Source organism: Choloepus didactylus, chromosome 5, assembly GCF_015220235.1.
Source record: "Choloepus didactylus isolate mChoDid1 chromosome 5, mChoDid1.pri, whole genome shotgun sequence".
NCBI lineage: Eukaryota > Metazoa > Chordata > Mammalia > Pilosa > Megalonychidae > Choloepus > Choloepus didactylus.
The window spans coordinates 108,542,099-108,554,341 of record NC_051311.1 but is presented as its reverse complement, the minus strand read 5'-3'; the positions used below and the strand labels follow the sequence as shown (position 1 = coordinate 108,554,341).

The following is a 12,243-nucleotide window of genomic DNA, read 5'->3' as shown; positions in this document are numbered from 1 at the left end:
TTAAGGAAAGGTGCACAGGGCAGAGAGATCAGCCTTGCTTCGGGATTTGCATATGCGCCTCAAGGCCTGATCTCCTCCCTTCCCCTTTCTGTGTTCACCAGAACTCCAAAAATCCTCTGCTTTTACTTTGGAGCTTCTCGTGTTGTTTTCCTTCTATGCCCGTCTCCTCTCTGCTGGGCTGGCTGCTCTCAGAGTCTCTGGTGTCTGGCCTCAGTCTATCTATGGTTGGAGTTTGAATCAGTAGAATGAGTTTCCGATAAGAGCAGCCACTGCAATTCTCCCTTCTCCTTCCTGGAGCTGACAGCCCCTCCTCCCCCGGGACTGAGCCTGGCAGGGAGGGGCGCGGGTCTCCTGGCCGCAAAAACTTACAGATTTCGCTGATCTCAGCAGTTCCACGTTTTCATGAGTGTTGTATGAAGTATGCCCAAAGACAGATTGCTCTGTGGTGTCCAGTCCACGCAGTTCCTGGCTTTTTACCTACTTTCCTGGAGGAGTAACTAAAACATACAGCTCACCAGTCTGCCATCTTGCCCCGCCTTGTCGCTGCTTTATCTTTTAATTGCACCAGACCTGAGATTCAGTTTGTCTCTCTTAGAGTCTAGAAATCTAACCTTTAAACAGATGGAAACCAAACCCAAAGATCTCTCCTGCTACTTTAGCAAATGTGGTATCCCTATTCATTTTTTTAAAAATTACTCATTTTATTGAGATATATTCACATACCACACAGTCATACAAAACAAATCGTACATTTGATTGTTCACAGTACCATTACGTAGTTGTACATTCATTACCAAAATCAATCCCCGACACCCTCAATACCACACACATGAAAATAACCAGAATAATAATTAGAGTGAAAAGGAGTAACTAAAGTAAAAAAAGAACACTGGGCGCCCTTGTCTGTTTGTTTGTTCCCTTCCCCAACCTTTCCACTCATCCATCCACAAACTAGACAAATGGGAGTGTGATCCCTATGGCCCCCCCCAATCCCACTGTCCCCCCTCATAAGCCACATTTTTATACAATTGTCTTCAAGATTCATGGGTTCTGGGTTGTAGTTTGATAGTTTCAGGTATCCACCACCAGCTACCCCAATTCATTATAACCTAAAAAGGGTTGTCTATATTGTGCATAAAGAGTGCCCACCAGAGTGACCTCTCGGCTCCTTTTGGAATCTCTCTGCCCCTGAAGCTTATTTCATTTCCTTTTACATCCCCCTTTTGGTCAAGAAGATGTTCTCCATCCCACGATGCCGGGTCTACATTCCTCCCCGGGAGTCATATTCCATGTTGCTAGGAGATTCACTCCCCTGGGTGTCTGATCCCATGTAGTGGGGAGGGCAGTGATTTCACCTTTCAAGTTGGCTTAGCTAGAGAGAGAGGGCCACATCTGAGCAATAAAGAGGCATTCGGGAGGAGGCTCTTAGGCACAATTATAGGGAGGCCTAGCCTCTCCTTTGCAGCAACAGTTTTCCCAAGGGCAAATTCTGTGGTAGAGGGCTCAATCCATCAAACCACCAATCCCCAATGTCTGTGGACATGTTAGCAACCATTGAGGTAGGGCAGGCCAATACCCCTGCATTCTCCACCAGCTCCTCAAGGGGGCTCTGCATGTTTTTTTCCTTGTTTTTTTTTTTTTCTTTTTAAACTTTTTTTCTAAATCAACTGCATGAAAAATAAAAATAAAAAAAAAAATAAACACATGCAATAAAAGAACATTTCAAAGAGCCCATAACAAGGGAGTAAGAAAAAGACAACTAACCCAAGATAACTACTTTACTTCCAACATGTTCCTACTGTACCCCAAGAAAGTTATCTAATATAGCAACATTTCTGTGAACTTGGTCCTATTATACCCATCAGAAATTAACAGACCGTAGTCATTCCTGGGCATTCCCAGAACATTAAATTTACCCATGATAGCTTATCTGTTCTTGGATTATTCTTCCCCCTTCCTTAATTGCTCTCTATCGCTAGTTCCCCTACATTCTACATTATAAACCATTCGTTTTACATTTTTCAAAGTTCACATTAGTGGTAGCATATAATATTTGTCTTTTTGTGCCTGGCTTATTTCGCTCAGCATTATGTCTTCAAGGTTCATCCATGTTGTCGTATGTTTCACAACATCATTCCTTCTTACTGCCGTGTAGTATTCCATCGTGTGTATATACCACATTTTATTTATCCACTCATCTGTTGAAGGACATTTGGGTTGTTTCCATCTCTTGGCGATTGTGAATAATGCTGCTATGAACATTGGCGTGCAGATATCTGTTCGTGTCACTGCTCTCCGATCTTCCGGGTATATACCGAGAAGTGCAATCGCTGGATCGAATGGTAACTCTATATCTAGTTTTCTAAGGAACTGCCAGACTGACTTCCAGAGTGGCTGAACCAGTATACAGTCCCACCAACAATGAATAAGAGTTCCAATTTCTCCACATCCCCTCCAGCATTTGTAGTTTCCTGTTTGTTTAATGGCAGCCATTCTAATCGGTGTGAGATGGTATCTCATTGTGGTCTTAATTTGCATCTCTCTAATAGCTAGTGAAGCTGAACATTTTTTCATGTGTTTCTTGGCCATTTGTATTTCCTCTTCAGAGAACTGTCTTTTCATATCTTTTGCCCATTTTATAATTGGCCTGTCTGTATTATCGTCATTGAGTTGTAGGATTTCTGTATATATGCAAGATATCCAGTCTTTTGTCAGATACATGGTTTCCAAAAATTTTTTCCCATTGAGTTGGCTGCCTCTTTACCTTTTTGAGAAATTCCTTTGAGGTACAGAAACTTCTAAGCTTGAGGAGTTCCCATTTATCTATTTTTTCTTTTGTAGCTTGTGCTTTGGGAGTCAAGTCTAGGAAGTGGCCACCTATTACCAAGTCTTGAAGATGTTTTCCTACATTATCTTCTAGGAGTTTTATGGTGCTTTCTTTTATATTGAGATCTTTGGTCCATTTTGAGTTAATTTTTGTGTAGGGTGTGAGGTAGGGGTCCTCTTTCATTCTTTTGGATATGGATATCCAACTCTCCCAGCCCCATTTGTTGAAAAGACCATTATGACCTAGTTCAGTGACTTTGGGGGCCTTATCAAAGATCAGTCGGCCATAGATCTGGGGGTCTGTCTCCGAATTCTCAATTTGATTCCGTTGATCTATATGTCTACCTTTGTGCCAGTACCATGCTGTTTTGACAACTGTGGCTTTATAATAAGCTTCAAAGTCAAGGAGTGTAAGTCCTCCCACTTCGTTTTTCTTTTTTAGAGTGTCTTTAGCAATTCGAGTCATCTTCCCTTTCCAAATAAATTTGATAACTAGCTTTTCCAAGTCTGCAAAGTAGGTTGATGGAATTTTGATTGGGATTGCATTGAATCTGTAGATGAGTTTGGGTAGAATTGACATCTTAATGACATTTAGCCTTCCTATCCATGAACGTGGAATATTTTTCCATCTTTTAAGGTCCCCTTCTATTTCTTTTAGTAGAGTTACATAGTTTTCTTTGTATAGGTCTTTTACATCTTTGGTTAAGTTTATTCCTAGGTACTTGATTTTTTTAGTTGCTATTGAAAATGGTATCTTTTTCTTGAGTGTCCCTTCAGTTTGTTCATTTCTAGCATATAGAAACATTACTGATTTGTGTGCATTAATCTTGTATCCCGCTACTTTGCTAAATTTGTTTATTAGCTCTAGTAGCTGTATCGTCGATTTCTCAGGGTTTTCCAGATATAAGATCATATCATCTGCAAACAATGACAGTTTTACTTCTTCCTTTCTAATTTGGATGCCTTTTATTTCTTTGTCTTGCCAGATTGCCCTGGCTAGCACTTCTAGCACAATGTTGAATAACAGTGGTGATAGCGGGCATCCTTGTCTTGTTTCTGATCTTAGGGGGAAAGCTTTCAGTCTCTCACCATTGAGTAGTATGCTGGCTGTGGGTTTTTCATATATGCTCTTTATCATATTGAGGAAGTTTCCTTCAATTCCTACCTTTTGAAGTGTTTTTATCAAAAAAGGATGTTGGACTTTGTTGAATGCTTTTTCAGCATCTATTGAGATGATTATTTGATTTTTCCCTTTTGATTTGTTAATGTGTTGTAATACATTGATTTTCTTATGTCGAACCATCCTTGCATGCCTGGAATGAACCCCACTTGGTCATGGTGTATGATTGTTTTAATGTGTCTTTGGATTCGATTTGCAAGTATTTTGTTGAGGATTTTTGCATCTATATTCATTAGGGAGTTTGGCCGGTAGTTTTCCTTTTTTTGTAACCTCTTTGCCTGGTTTTGGTATTAGATTAATGTTAGCTTCATAAAATGAGTTAGATAGTGTTCCATTTTCTTCAAAGTTTTGAAAGAGTTTAAGTAAGATTGGTGTCAGTTCTTTCTGGAAAGTTTGGTAGAATTCCCCTGTGAAGCCATCTGGCCCTGGGCGTTTATTTGTGGGAAGCTTTTTGATGACTGATTGGATCTCTTTGATTGTGATTGGTTGGTTGAGGTCTTCTGTTTCTTCTCTGGTCAGTCTAGGTTGTTCATATGTTTCCAGGAAATTGCCCATTTCCTGTACCTTTTCCAGTTTGTTGCCATACAGTTGTTCATATTACCCTCTTATAATTTTTTTAATTTCCTTGGGATCTGCAGTAATGTCACCTTTATCATTCATTATTTTGTTTTGATTTTGTCAGTCTAGCTAGGGGCTTGTCAATCTTGTTGATCTTCTCAAAGAACCAACTTTTGGTGATATTTATCCTCTCTATTGTTTTTTCGTTCTCTATGTCATTTATTTCTGCTTTAATCCTTGTTATTTCTTTTCTTCTACTTGGTTTAGGATTGGTTTGCTGTTCATTTTCTAGCTTCTTCAGTTGATCCATTAGTTCTTTGATTTTGGCTCTTCCTTCCTTTTTAATATATGCGTTTAGTGCTATAAATTCCCCCCCCCCCAGTACTGCTTTTTCTGCATCCCATAGGTTTTGGTATGTTGTGTTCTCATTTTCATTCATCTCTATGTATTTAGCAACATCTCTTGCTATTTCGTCTTTAACCCACTGATTGTTTAGGAGTGTGTTGTTTAACCTCCAGGTATTTGTGAATTTTCTAAATCTCTTATGGTTATTGGCTTCTAATTGTATTCCATTGTGGTCAGAGAATGTGCTTTGAATAATTTCAATCCTTTTAAATTTATTGAGCCATGTTTTATGTCCCAGCACATGATCTATTCTGGAGAAAGTTCTGTGAGCAGTAGAGAAGTATGTGTATCCTGGTGATTTGGGATGTAATGTTCTATATATGTCTGTTAAATCTAATTCATTTATCAGATTGTTTAGGTTTTCAATTTCCTTATGGGTCTTCTGTCTGGTTGATCTATCTATAGGAGAGAGTGATGTGTTGAAGTCTCCCACAATTATTGTGGAATCATCAATTGCTTCCTTTAGTTTTGCCAGTGTTTCTCTCATGTATTTTGTGGCACCTTGATTGGGTGCATAGACATTTATGATTGTTATTTCTTCTTGTTGAATTGCCCCTTTTATTAGTATGAAGTGGCCTTCTTTGTCTCTCAAAACATCCCTGCATTTAAAGTCTATTTTATCTGAGATTACTATTGCTACACCTGCTTTCTTTTGGCTGTAGCTGGCATGAAATACTTTTTTCCCATCCTTTCACTTTCAATTTCTTTGTGTCCCTGTGCCTAAGATGAATCTCTTGTGTGCAGCATATTGATGGTTCATTTTTTTTGAACCATTCTGAAAATCTATGTCTTTTAATTGGGGAGTTTAATCCATTTACATTCAACATTATAACCATGAAGGCATTTCTTGAATCAGCCATCTTATCCTTTGGTTTATGTTTGTCATATATATTTTTCCCTCTCTGTATTAATCTCCTTTAATGTACCCATACCGAATCTCTTTAGTACTGAACCTTTCTCCATGTCTCTCTCTCCTTTCTTTGTTTCTCTGTCTGTAGGGCTCCCTTTAGTATCTCCAGTAGGGCAGGCCTCTTGTTAGCAAACTCTCTCAGCATTTGTTTGTCTGTGAAAAATTTAAGCTCTCCCTCAAATTTGAAGGAGAGCTTTGCTGGAGAAAGTATTCTTGGTTGGAAATTTTTCTCACTCAGAATTTGAAATATGTCCTGCCACTGCCTTCCTGCCTCCATGGTGGCTGCTGAGTAGTCACTACTTAGTCTTATGCTGTTTCCTTTGTATGTGGCGAATTGCTTTTCTCTTGCTGTTTTCAGAACTTGCTCCTTCTCTTCCGTATTTGATAGTGTGATCAGAATATGTCTCAGAGTGGGTTTATTTGGATTTATTCTATTTGGAGTTCACTGGGCGTTTATGATTTGTGTATTTATGGTGTTTAAAAGATTTGGGAAGTTTTCCCCAACAATTTCTTTGAATACTCTTCCCAGACCTTTACCCTTTTCTTCTCCTTCTGGAACACCAATGAGTCTTATTTTTGGACGTTTTATATTATCTATCAAATCCCTGAGGTCCATTTTGATTTTTTCAATTTTTTTCCCCATTCTTTCTTTTGTGCTTTCATTTTCCGTTCTGTCATCTTCCAGGTCACTGATTCGTTGTTCAACTTCCTCTAGTCTTGTACTATGAGTGTCCAGAATCTTTTTAATTTGGTCAACAGTTTCTTTAATTTCCATAAGATCATCTATTTTTTTTTATTTAATCTTGCAATGTCTTCTTTATGCTCTTCTAGGGTCTTCTTGATGTCCTTTATATCCTGTTCCATGCTCTTCTTGATGTCCTTTATATCCCATGCCATGGTCTCATCATTCATCTTTAGTTCTTTAATTAGTTGCTCTAAGTACTGTATTTCTTCTGATCTTTTGATTTGGGTGCTTGGGCTTGGGTTATCCATATCTTCCGGTTTTTTCATATGCTTTAAAATTTTCTGTTGTTTTTGGCCTCTTGGCATTTGCTTAACTTGGTAGGGTTCTTTTAGGATTTGCAGACCAACTAAAATCCTTATCTCTAATTTGTCAGGTCTACAACTTCGTGGAGTACACTTTCTGTGACTAACCAGCAGGTGGCGTCTGTGAGCCACCTGTTCCCCTCAAGGCAGTTCTCCCCCATGTAGCTTCTGTGGTGAGTGGGGGAGTAAGTCTTTTGGGGTCCAGTTGGTGTACCAAGCTTGCGTGTGTAGTTGGTGTTGCCCGCCCTGTGTAAGGGGCGTGTGTCTGGGTGGTGAGGGAGGGGGGCGGCTCTAACAAACAAATCTCCCTGGTGTTCCTGGAGTTTTAAAGCTGCTGCAATAGTCTAATCCTTCAGTTCAGTCCTGCCACAGTTTTTCTCTTCCACTGATCCGCAAGTCCTTGGTATTGGTGTATGGTCCCTGAGACTTGCGAGTGGGTTCCTCTTCCAGTCCTTGCACCCCCTGGTCCTCTGTTGTAGGATGACTGTGCTATGTCACAGGTGAGTGCCGTTCCCCCAGGGTGGTTCTGGGCTGCCGGTCTTTGTAGGGAGGCTCCCAGTCTGCTGAAATGATATCTGAATGGGGCTTTGTTAATTCCCACTGCTCCACCTTCCCAAGTCTGGGATAAGCAGCTGAGGGTGCAGGGAAGGCTAATGTCCATGCCCAATTTTGTGGTTTATGTGTGTTATTTGAAGCACTTCCGTCACACTGGGTTGTCTGGGGCAGCTCTGGGCTATGGGGCCGGTGATGGGCAGGAGATGTTTCCTGTCCACCCGGATGATGGCTGTAAGAGGATGCCCCCGTTTTCTTGGGAAGTTGTGGTGTTTAGTGAATTTTCTCAGCCACTGGATTATTGCCTTTTGTCTCAGAGCTCTCAGTTCTGCTCTTGTCTTGACCTGCCCAAATTGCAAGTCTTTGAGGCTTTCTGTATTGGACTTCTTAGAGTAATTGTTTTAGAAAATGAAAAAAGATTAAAAAAAAAAGAAAAAAAAAAAAAGGACCCTCCTGGCAGATCTAATGGGTTATTGAAATGCTAAAAGACAAAGCAATTAGGGCTATTAAGGAAAGATCCAGGGGGCAGAAAGATCAGTTTTTCTTTGGGTTTTGCAAATGAGCCTGTGGTTCCTGAGCTCTGCCCTTCCCCTTTCTATGTTCACCAGAACTCCAAAAAGCATCTGCTTTTATTTTTGAGTTTGTCTTGCTGTTTTTTTGCTATGTCTGTCTCTTCTCTGCTGGGCTGGCTGCTCGCAGATTCTCTGGTGTGTGGTCTCAGTCTATCTATGGTTGGAGTTTGGATCAGTAGAATGAGTTTCCAATAAGAGCTGCCACTGCAGTTCTCCCTTCTCCTTCCCAGCGCTGATAGCCCCTCCTCCCAAGGGACTGAGCCTGGCAGGGAGGGGCGCAGGTCCCCTGGCCGCAAAAACTTACAGATTTCACTGATCTCAGCAGTTCCACATTTTCATGAGTGTTGTATGAAGTATGCCCAAAGTCAGATTGCTCTGTGGTGTCCAGTCCACGCAGTTCCTGGCTTTCTACCTACTTCCCTGGAGGAGTAACTAAAACATACAGCTCACCAGTCCACCATCTTGCCCCGCCCCCCTACTATTCATTTTTAAAGAGTGGTTTCCTAACTAGGCTAGGCATCAGATTCACCCAGGAAGATTTTTAAAAACTGGAATTCCTAGAGATTCTTATTCAGTATGTCTTGGGCAGGACCTGGAAAAACTCTAGTTTCTCAAAAGCTACCCCAGGTAATTTCAATAATTGATTAGTTTGGGACTGACTGCTTTGCCCTCCATTTCTTCTCTGGGATTTTAGTAGCGCCTAGTTTGTCTTCTAATATAAATATTTCCCCTTGCATTAATCACAAACACATTCAAGTAAACTGCCAATGACCTTGGCTTAGATCCCCAAGGACCTGCTCATTATGTTCTTTTGTAAGAAAATTTAAAAATGATAAATTAACTTTGGAGCTAAGATAATGCATATAGATGCTGACAGGTGGCTGCTTCTATACTTATAGGGGAACTGTTTTCTGCTTTACTTGTAGTTGGTTACAGGTACATGAAGATCCATCTTATTACAGTTGTCTCTGTTAAAGAAAGAATATTGGAATGCCTCCAAATAACAGAAAGATGGCTAAGCCAGCTAATCAATATTATTAAGGAAATGTTTCTCACCTACATAGATGAAAAGTATTTTTAAAAACTACACAACTTCCTGTAGAAACCCAGAGACTTCCACACTTCTGAAGTCTACCATGAAGAGGAAAGTTGACCAAAACATGGTTATTCAAAAATATGTTCAATTAACTGTGAAAATACAAGTGTAAAATAGGTACAATTTCATTTTTTAGGAGGTTTAGCAGGTATAAATTGAATTTGGTTTCCATTTAATCTACCTGAATAGTTAATTGTGAAACTGATGTGAAATATTTGGTATAATGTAGTTCTGAACACCTTCCCTTCAAAATTTAATGCAAAAGTCACATTTGGGTTTTCTGGGCGTTTCAAGGGTAATTAGGCACTGAGGAACTTTGTCATGTCTTTCGGTTCTCTGCTCGGGACACACCAGTTGTTAGCCTCGTGGTTGGTGTTGTAATGCTTCCAGGCAGCTTTGTTATGTACTGGGAGTCTTTCTACTGATTCTGTTGACAGGGCCTTAATGTAGATAATGGCATCTGTCCCATAACCCTCTAGAGAATATAGCTTTAGGTCTCCTTGGAAGTACTGTGCATAAAGGCATGATATGGGCAATCCATAACCAAAAGCAGCCAGGGACACTGCTCGGGACATCTCCACATGAGGCTGAGGTGTGACTGAATACAAGTAGTTGACAAGCCTGTCGATTTTCCTCAAGGGAACACCGCCTCCACGGTCACTCATCTTCACAGTCAAATCCTCATTACGTAGAGTGACGTGAACCTGAATAGGGGGTAAGCACCTTTGTCGGCATGGTACTCCATAGTTGCTCTCATTGCACTTTTTTTTTTCTTTCATAATTGAGATTGTATTGGTTGTTCTGAAGATCAGCACATGGACATTATGAACAATTTGTACACAATTAATGTATGTACCGAAAATCTAAAAAGCCATAGAGTTGTAATTCTTTTCTAAAGTTATTCCAGTGACTTTCCAGCTTAAAATTTGGAGGCAAGTTTTCCCTACAAGGATATCAAGTAGCAATATCTTCAAATGTTGATAAGCTGTTACATCATAAGTCCCACTAATTCACAATTTAATATCATACACACTAAATACTCACATTTCCAATCTTTCACAGCATATAGCAAAGTTATTAGGAAAACTGGACGACCACAACCAAGGAAGTTACAGAGCACACACAGTTCTGACAGGGAGAGCCAAGATCAGGGAGCAGTTTTAAGAAACTATTCTAAAAACATTGGAATTGAAGTAATTTAAAATGTTCAAGACATATTAAATGCAAGACTGTGACTCCAAATCATCATTTAGTATGCGTTATATTACAGGGTATAAAAACTGCCACCTCCCCCCCCACCCTATGGAATGTTAAAGTTGACAACCAAGACAGTCAAAGCCTCCCATAATTCAATATCCCACTATTTTCTGGTTTTACCAAAAAGTAAACAACCAGCAAATGATTTCTCCTCTTAAAAAAAAGCAGTTACACTTAAAAAATGTGATGAGCTGGGATTTCATTCTCCTTCTTAAAAATGTTTCTTGTAGAGCTACTAAAAAACTTGCATTTACAAAATAGTTGATAAAAATATTCCTCTGGATTGTACAGGAAGGGATAAACAGGGACCACTGATAAGACATGGTATACGAGATTAATCAGACTTCTTTCTCTCTTGCTTCATCAGAGGCTGGACTCTCTTCATTTTTAGTTTCTCCATTTTCTGCAGGTAAATCTTCTTTAGTTTCTTGGTTTGTCATTTCAGCTGATTTTCCCTTTGCTCCTCTTTTCCCTTTTGGTTGCACTTTTTTGTCTGAAGACTTATCCTTTCCTGCTGCCTTTTTTGGCTTTGCTTCCACTTTCGCAGGAGCAGGCTTACCTGACAGCCTCGCCGACCTCCTCTTGGGCTCCTCCTTCCCGTGCCATCAGCCGAGCTGACCTTCCTCTTGGGCATCCTAGCGGTGGAACTGGCGCTTGCCGGGTGCTGTGGGCCGCGGCGCGCCGAGAGCCTTCATGAAGCTGGGCTGCCTGCCTCCGCCGCTGCTTCCACCACTCCTTCCACCGCCCGAGCTGCTGCGACCCGCGGCAGGGGTGCTTTCGTTGCACTCTTGAAAAGTTCAAACACCATGCGATAGAGATGGGATGGTACATAAACCACTTGTATTGGCTGTCCTGGTGATTTTACATTTAATTCCTCAAGTTCTAGTTCAGGAGAGTTAATACAATGCAAATCACTTAGATACCTAGCATTTTCACAGCCATCTTTAATAACTTCAACTACATTGTAATTTCGATTTATGCTTCCTATGTGTTTTTGATGAGAAGGACTTCCTTTGCCTTTTCCACCAAATAATAAAAAGTGTTGATTGAGTAGCATTCTAATTGAAATGTGACTCATGTAGAAACGATCCAAAAAGTGCTGAACATTCTGGATGGTGACAGGATCCACCCTGAAGCTCTCCTTGTATTCAGCCACACCCTGGGCCATGGTGGGAATGACGTCATTGGGTCGATTTCTGATCCATATCACAGTACCTGTAAAGTCATAAATAGCTGTAGCATCTTCAGCACTTTTGTCCTTAAAATCCAGAAGCTCCTGAAGCACTTTTGTACCAGTTGAACTGATGGCGTCCTGAGCAGATTACCTGGAAGGAGACATTTCTTTCATTATATTTGCCAATCTAACAGGCAACTCTTGCTGCAGAAACATAAATGAGGTCTTTTCACAAGCATCCACAGATCCGAAGTCCAGGGACTGCTTCATGGACCGGCAGGATGGCAAGAAGTGCATGTAGAAGTCCACTTGGCCTGGAACACCTCATTCAGCCGCCGGGCCCGAGCCCGAGTCAGAAGTGAGGCTGAGGCTGGCTCCGGAGCCGGGACAAGGGGAGCGCAGCCCGGGACCTGGGCTGGCCAAGATGAGCCCCCACAGCAGCTATGCCAGCCTCATGCTGAGCCCTGCTGGAGCCCCGGGTGCCAGGTTGCCACTTCACTGCTCGCCCAGGTGGTGTATGAGGGACGTGGCGGGCTGCAGGGGCAGAGAGTGGCTGTCAGCACCACGGCTACCACCCCCCTTGCAGGAGCCTGGCCCCCTACCCAGCAGAGCCAGGTCCACTGAGGAACCGAGGCTGGGAGAGAGGAGAGCAGGGCTCGACCCCCT

General features: G+C 41.3%; 2 pseudogenes; both read right to left on the bottom strand.

Moving 5' to 3' along the window:
- Nucleotides 1–9,445: 9,445 nt before the first annotated feature.
- LOC119534946 lies at nucleotides 9,446–12,033 on the bottom strand (annotated as a pseudogene).
- LOC119534774 lies at nucleotides 10,742–11,037 on the bottom strand (annotated as a pseudogene).
- Nucleotides 12,034–12,243: the final 210 nt, after the last annotated feature.